The sequence below is a fragment of the Penaeus japonicus genome, unplaced genomic scaffold (genome assembly GCF_977035675.1).
Source record: "Penaeus japonicus unplaced genomic scaffold, GWHDUDI00000001_assembly GWHDUDI00000039, whole genome shotgun sequence".
In the NCBI taxonomy this organism is placed as follows: Eukaryota; Metazoa; Arthropoda; class Malacostraca; order Decapoda; family Penaeidae; genus Penaeus; species Penaeus japonicus.
In genome coordinates this window covers 21,330,571-21,338,070 of record NW_028234441.1, presented here as the reverse complement: position 1 = coordinate 21,338,070, position 7,500 = coordinate 21,330,571, and positions in this window count along the sequence as shown.

The window sequence follows — 7,500 nt, the reverse complement described above, 5'->3', positions numbered from 1 at the left end:
CCTTCTTTCTTCTTATTTTCCTTTTTCTTCTTCTTTTCCTCTTCTTTGTGTTCCACCACCTCCTCCTCTTCCTCCTCCTCCTCCTCTTCCTTCTCCTCCTCCTCCTCCTCCCCTCCTCCTCCTCCCACCTCCCCCTCCCAGAATCCTCCTCCTCCTTTCTTCTTATTCTTTATTTTTGTTGTTGTTCTTCTTCTTTGTTCTGCTTTTTCTTCTTCCTTTTATTCTTGTAATATTCTCCTCCTTCCTTCTTTCTTCTTCTTCTTTCCTCCTCTATTCTCTCTTTCTCCCCTCCCCCTCACCTCTACTCCTCCCTTTGCTGTGCCCATCTCCTCCTCCTCGCCTCCGTCCTCCTCCTCCTCCTCCTCGCTCCTCGTCCCTCCTTCTCCTCCGTCCTCCTCCTCCTCCCTCCTCCTCCTTCTCCTACCCCCTCCCTCCTCCTCCCCCCCTCCGTCTAGCTCGCTCCTTCTCCTTTCCCATTCTCCCCCTCCCCTCCCCCTTCCTCGCCCTCCCCCTCCTACTCCTCCTGCTCTTCTCTTCTCCTCCCCCATCCTCCTCCCTCATTCTGTCTTCGACCCATTCCCCATCTTCCCTCCCCTCCTAGAACTCTCTTCACCCTTCTTAAACCGCACAACACCGGGGCTTGCCAATCGACCCCACCTCCCCTGGTCCATCCAACCGAAGAGCACCCCCCACCCCATTCAACTTGTCCCCTGCTTTGCATAAGTCTTGTTATTGTATAGCTTCTTCTTGCTCTTGTTCCTGCTGCTTAGACATCTATACTGAACACACGGTCGCGGACTCGCTGGCTTTTTGCTTTAGCGCTCGTTACGCGTGGTCTGATGTGGTCTACCGTGGTACCGTGGTCTACTTTGATTTACCGTGGTCTGCTGTGGTCTGCCGTGGTACCGTGGTCTACTTTGATTTACCGTGGTCTGCTGTGGTCTGCCGTGGTACCGTGGTCTACTTTGATTTGCCGTGGTCTGGTGGTCTACCGTGGTCTGATGTGGTTTACCGTGGTCTGTTTTGGTTTGCCGTTGGTGGTCTACCGTGGTCTGCTGTGGTCTGCCGTGATTTGCCATGGTCTGCTGTGGTGTGCCGTGGCCTGCTGTGGCTTACACTTACATTTACACGTACACACACATACACGTAAACATACACATACACATAAATATACATGTGTGTACGTATGTAGATATGCATGCATAGACGTATGTATGTATGTATGTAGATATACATGCATAGACGTATGTATGTATGTATGTATGTATGTATATGCACAGACCATAATTCAAACGCACATATAATTCAGACGACCAACTCAGCCACCGAAAACCCAGCGCGAAGGGGAACGAAGTCTCCCCCTAAACCGAAACCGATCGAGCCCCTTTGTTTGGCCGGAAACAAGACAAACAAAAGGTCAGCACCAAGAGGGGCACATGGAAAGTTGAATAAAAATCAAAACGAAAAGCAATAATAATAAAAAAAATAAAAAAACGGGCTATTAATCTAGGCTACCGATCTGATAGAAGGCGGACGTCCTGCCTGTTTTTTTTTATTATTGCTTTTCTTTTTGATTTTTATTCAACTTTCTATGTGCCCCTCTTGGTTCTGTTTACACCCAATGTAAACAGATGGCTCGGGAATGGGTAAACTTTGGTTATTGTGGCCTCTGTTTAGCTTCGGTTCCTGGCTACGTGTCTTCTCTACGGTTAGACTAGAGGGGTTCGGAGACGTGGATGGTGATGATGGTGATGATGTTGATGAGTGATGATGTTGATGGGGGATATGGTTGATGGTGATGAGTTATGGTGTTACCTGTTAACGGATTCAACGGATGTAGAAAACGGATTAAAACGGAATGGATGGTTCGATTCTGACAAGCGGATTTAATAGTTTTTTTGTTATAGGTATGATTCCATACTTGTTATTGTGAGAGTTAGGCCTATTGAGGCTTATAGTAGATCCCCACGCTAGCTCATCACCCTATTCGCTCCATATACCAAAATCACGGCCGCGTTAGAGAGAAGTCGTTTATCTAAGATGGCGTCGACAGGTGAATGAATGAACGAACTACCCACGTGTGAAAGAGTTGAACAAACCGTAAGCAAAACACACACACACACACACACACACACACACACACACACACACACACACACACACACACACACACACACACACACACACACACACACACACACACACACACACAAGAATATAAAAATAAGTCTAAGGCCGTTTCGCTCTGTAGCTACATTATCCCTTCGGTATATTTGTGTGTTTTCCCGTTTTTTATTTTTTTTTTATTTCCCCTTCGTTGGTTGAGGCACCAAACCCTTTTTTTATGTTTGTTTGTTTTGTGTTTGTTGGCGCTGTGGGACAGGTGTGGTTCGGTGCACGGGTTCGATTCCGAGCGCGGATGTAATAATATTTTTTTTGTGTCGTAAGGGTTTGATAATCCATAACTGTATTGGAGTGTCAGAGGTAGGTCCTATATCGAGGCTGTATAGAGAAATGGTTATGTAATGTGTATGGTTGTTACCGTGGCGGATACTGTATTATCTAATAACCGGAAATTTAATATCACTTAAAGGCAGTGATGAAATAGATGAGCAGTGATAACGCTATTTGTGACGATAAAGATGAAGCCGGCTGTTAATGGGTAGAGTGTGAAAATAATGATGCTGCATACGGATAACAAGACGATGGTGTTTAGCAGATGAGATGATGATAAAGAACACCCCGATAGACAGCGCTCAACAGAACCAACAATTACACCGAACACCAGTGCAACAACACCAGTATCTGCCCCCCCCCCCGCCCCCGCCCCCACCCCACGCCCGTTCCATTTTCCTTCCTTTCTCTTCTACATTCACCACTTCCGCCTTCTTCCTCTTTCTTTTTTCGCTTCCACCCTTCCGTTCCATCTGCCGCCCTTTTGCCTCCTCCCCTCCTCTTCCCTTTCTCTTTCCCTCTCTTCCTTCCCTTCCTTACCCGTCCCTTCCCTTCCCTTTCCTCTCCCTATCTTTCCTTTCCTTCCCTTCCCATCCCTTCCCTTCCCTTCCCTTTCTCTCTCTTTCCTCCCCTTCCCCTTCCCTTCCCTTTCTCTCTCTTTCCTTCCCTTCCCTTTCCCTCTCTTCCCTTCCCTCCTTTTCCCTTCTCTTTCCCTCTCTTTCCTTCTCTTCCCTTTCCTTCTCTTTTCTTTCCTTCCCTTCTTTACCCTTGCCTTCCCTTTCCTTCTAATCTCTTCCCTTCCCTTTCCCTCCTCCCTTCCCTCCCCATCCCTCCTCCCTTCCCTCCCCATCCCTTTCCTTTTCTTCCCTTCCCTCCACTTCCCTTTCCTCTCTCCCGTCCTCCTTTCCTTCTCTCCCTTCCCTCCCCTTACCTTTCCTTCCCTTTCTATTCACTTCCCTTCCTCTTCCCTCCCCTCCCCTTCTCTTCTCGTCCCTTTCCCCCTCTTTCCTTCGCTTCTCTTTCCTTCCCTTCCCTTCATTTTCCTTCTCTTCTCTTCCCTTCACTCCCCTTCCCCCTCCCCCCCCTCCCCCCTACCATACCGAAGCACAGCCGCTGGAGCGTGACTTCAAACCTGATTAATTAATTCTAGTTTCAATCTCTCGTTTTGGAACTGTGATGAAGTGAGGGGGAGGGGAGGGAGGGGAGAGGGAGGGAGGGAGGGAGGGAGGGGTGGGGGGAGATGGGGAGGGGTGCGACCGTCGTTCATCACCGCAGATAGGAAGCGGGGGAGGGATTGTGGTATTGTCTGGTTGGTTGGTTGTTGGTGTTGTTGTTGTTGTTGTTTGGTATTGTTGCTGTTAAGGTCGTCGACGTTGTTCATCTTTATCATCATCGTCCACATTTTTATCATCATCATTATTATCATCATCATCATCATTATCACCATCACCACCATCATCACTTGAAAAACGGAAAACAACAACAATTAAAACAGAATAAACAGTAAGATAAACAAGAAACAAAAAAAAAAAACAATTAAAACAAAATAAACAATAAGAGAAACATGAAATCAGAAAACCAAAACAAGAAAAAATATTTAGAATAAAATAAACAATAAGATAAACAAGAAGTCAGAAAACCAAAACAAGAAAAAAACAATGAAAACAAAATGAATAAGAAGATAAACAAGAAATAAGAAAACTAAAACAAGAAAAAACTATTAAAACAAAATAAATAATAAGATAAACAAAAAATTAGAAACTCCAAACAAGAAAAAACAATCAATTAAAACAAAATAAACAATAAGATAAACAAGAAATCAGAAAATCCAAACAAGAAAAAAAAATTAAAAGAAAATAAACTATAAGATAAACAAGAAATCAGAAAATCCAAATAAAAAAAAATCTCCAATATTTCGCCAGGACGAAATATTGGTAGGACGACAGAGGCGGCGACGTGTTAGAATCCTTTCACCAGGATTCCTGTTTTGACTGCCATTGCCTTGCCCTTTTTGATGTTTTTTTTTTATTTATTTTTTTATTTTCTATATATTCTTCTCTGAGGAACATGGTATATCGTTATCTGACGGATTCTTTTTAAGTATTTTATTCTATTTGATATTGTATAAATTGTTTCCTTATCTCATCTCTTGTTTAGTTTAGGGGGGGGGGGGGGTGTTTATTTATTTATTTATTTTTGTTAATCTCTTTTTCTCGGTTATTCTCTTTCTCGCTTGTTCCTTGCCTTGTCTTTCTTTTTTTTTTTTTTTTTTTCTATATATTTTCTTATTCCTCATTTTTTCTGTCTTTCAAAAAATTTTCTCTTTCTGTCTCTCGCTCGCTCTTTATCTATCTATCTGTCTATGTGCATTTTTTCCATCTCTCTTTATTTATCCCTTTCTCTCTCTCTCTCTCTATTACTTCCTCTTTCCCTTATCTACTTCCCACCCTCTCCCTCTTTTCCTTCCTCCTTCTCCCTTCTTCCCTCCCTCCTTCCTTCCCTTTCTCCCTCCCTTCTTCCTTCCCTTTCTCCCTCCCTTCTCCTCCTCCTTTCTCTCTCTCTCTCTCTCTCTCTCTCTCTCTCTCTCTCTCTCTCTCTCTCTCTCTCTCTCTCTCTCTCTCTCTCTCTCTCTCTCTCTCTCTCTCTCCCCCTCTCTCTCTCCCCCTCCCTCCCTCCCTCTCCCCCTCTCTCCCTCCCTCTCCCCCTCTCTCCCTCTCTCCCCCTCTCTCTCTCTCTCTCCCCCTCTCTCTCTCTCTCTCCCTCCCTCCCTCCCTCCCTCCCTCCCTCCCCCTCCTCTTACTACTCCTCATCTCTCACTCCCTGCCCCCCCCCCTCTCTCCCCCTCCATCACTCACCTCTCTCTCTCTCCTCTTCTCTCTCCGTCTCTCTCTCCTCTCTCTCTCTCTCTACTCCCTCTCCCTCTCCCTCTCCCTCGCTCTCTCCCCCTCTCTCCCTCTCTCCCCCCTCGTCATTTCACTCTCTCTCTCTCTCTCTCTCTCCTCCACTATACCTCTTCTCTCCTCTCTCTCCGCTTTCTCCCTCTCTCTCTCTCTCTCTCTCTTACTCCTTCATTTTTTACCGTTTCCTTTCTCTCGCGCCCAGAATTAGGATTCCTCTCGAGATATATGCTCCATCACAGATGACGGAGGCTGCCTTCTTGCCCCCGGAAAACAGGCTCATGCTGCTGCCTTCTTGAACCGGCGCCGGATGGAACGGAAAACGGCGCGGAAACGGCTGCTGAGTCTCTGAAAAAGGACTGCCTCGCGACTTTTTTTTTTCGATTTTTCTCTTTATCCTTGGCTCTCTTGGAATTTTTATAGAGAGGGAGATGGATGGGTGTGTGGGTGGATGGATGGGTGGGTGTGTGGGTGGATGTTTTGTTGGTTATATGGGTGGAGGAATGGATAAGTGGTTAGATGGATAGAGAGATAGATAGATAGATAGGTGGAAGGATAGATGGATAAATGGATAGAGAGATGGATGGAGGGAAAAGTAGATGAATCGATAGATAGATAGATAGATTCTCCTGCGCTTCATTCCGTTTGGTCAGAGGTGTTCGTATTGAGAAATGAATTCGAAATACAGATTTTGCTGAAATGGCCGAGGAATTTCAGAGAAGCCAGAAAGCAGTTATATTTTCTTCGTTGGACAAATGTCGTTTATTGTGGGCAAGGCGATGGTTTTTTATTTTGCCCCTCTTCATTTTCTTTTTCATATTAAAGCCTATCGTTTTTGTGCGTGTGTGTGTGTATGTGTGTGAGTTGCTATATGATTAGTTTTGAATTGCATTATGGCTTTTCTTCGAATATTATTTCGCCGCGTTATTCATTTTCGTTGGTGATGATATTATATTTTTGGATTTATAAGAATATTATGTTTTTTATTTTTCCTTTTTTTCGTTTTTTCTATTGTATGTTCGGTTTTCAAATGAGATATATTGCAAACGATGCTCACCGACAATAAAACTTTAATGTAAAAAGATACCTCGATTGGATATTGTCCAGATAGATAGACAGATAGATACGCACGCGAATGCACACATACACATACACTCCCACCATCCCAATAACAACAACATTCTTTCTTTTCCTCATTCTCCATCACCTTGTTCTTCCCCCTCCTGTTCCTCCTCCTCCCCCCCCCTCTCCTCCTCCTCCTCCTCCCCCCCCCTCTCCTCCTCCTCCTCGTCCCCTTCTTCCCCTCCTCCTCCTCGTCCCCTTCTTCCCCTTCCTCCCTCCTCTTCCCCCTCCTCCTCCTCCTGTTCCTCTCCTCCTCCCCCCCCCGTCCTCCTCCTGTTCCTCCTTCCCTTCCTCCCCCCTCCTCCCCCTCCTGTTCCTCCTCCTCCTCCTCCCCCCCTCCTCCCCTCTCCTCCCCCCTCCTCCTTCTCCTCCTCCCCCTCTTGTTCCTCCTCCTCCCCCTCCTCCTCCTCCTCCTCCTCCTGCCCCCCCTCCTCCATCCCCTCCCCCTCCTCCTCCTCCTCCTCCTCATGTTCCTCCTGTTCCTCCTCCTCCTCCTCCTCCTCCTCCTCCTCCATCTCCCCTCGGCCTCACTAAGCCCATCTTACCTGTCGCTCCTCGTTCACGCCTAGATATATTATCACGGCTCTCGACACCAGAGGCTTTTGTCTCGGGGCGGCGGAGACAGAGATGGGGGGTGAGGGGGAAGGGGAAGAGGGGGTGGGAAGGGAGGGGAGGGGAGGAGGGGAAGGAAGGGAGGGGAGGAGGTGGAAGGAAGGGAGGGGAGGAGGGGGGTGGAGGGGACGGGGAGGAGGGGAAGGGTGAGGAGGGAAGGGGAGGAGGGGGGTGAAGGGGAAAGGGGAGGAGGGGGGTGGAGGGGACGGGGAGGAGGGGAAGGGGATGGAGAGGAAGATGGGGCAGGGAAGGGGATGAAGGGAAAGGTGGGGCAGGGAAGGGGATGAAGGGGAGGGAAAGGGGGGAGGGGGTGAAGGGGAGGGGAAGAGGAGAAGGGGGTGGAGATGGTGATTGCGTGCATGCCGTTTTGCATCTTGCACATTTTTTATGTAGTTTTGTTGTCTTACTAAGTCTG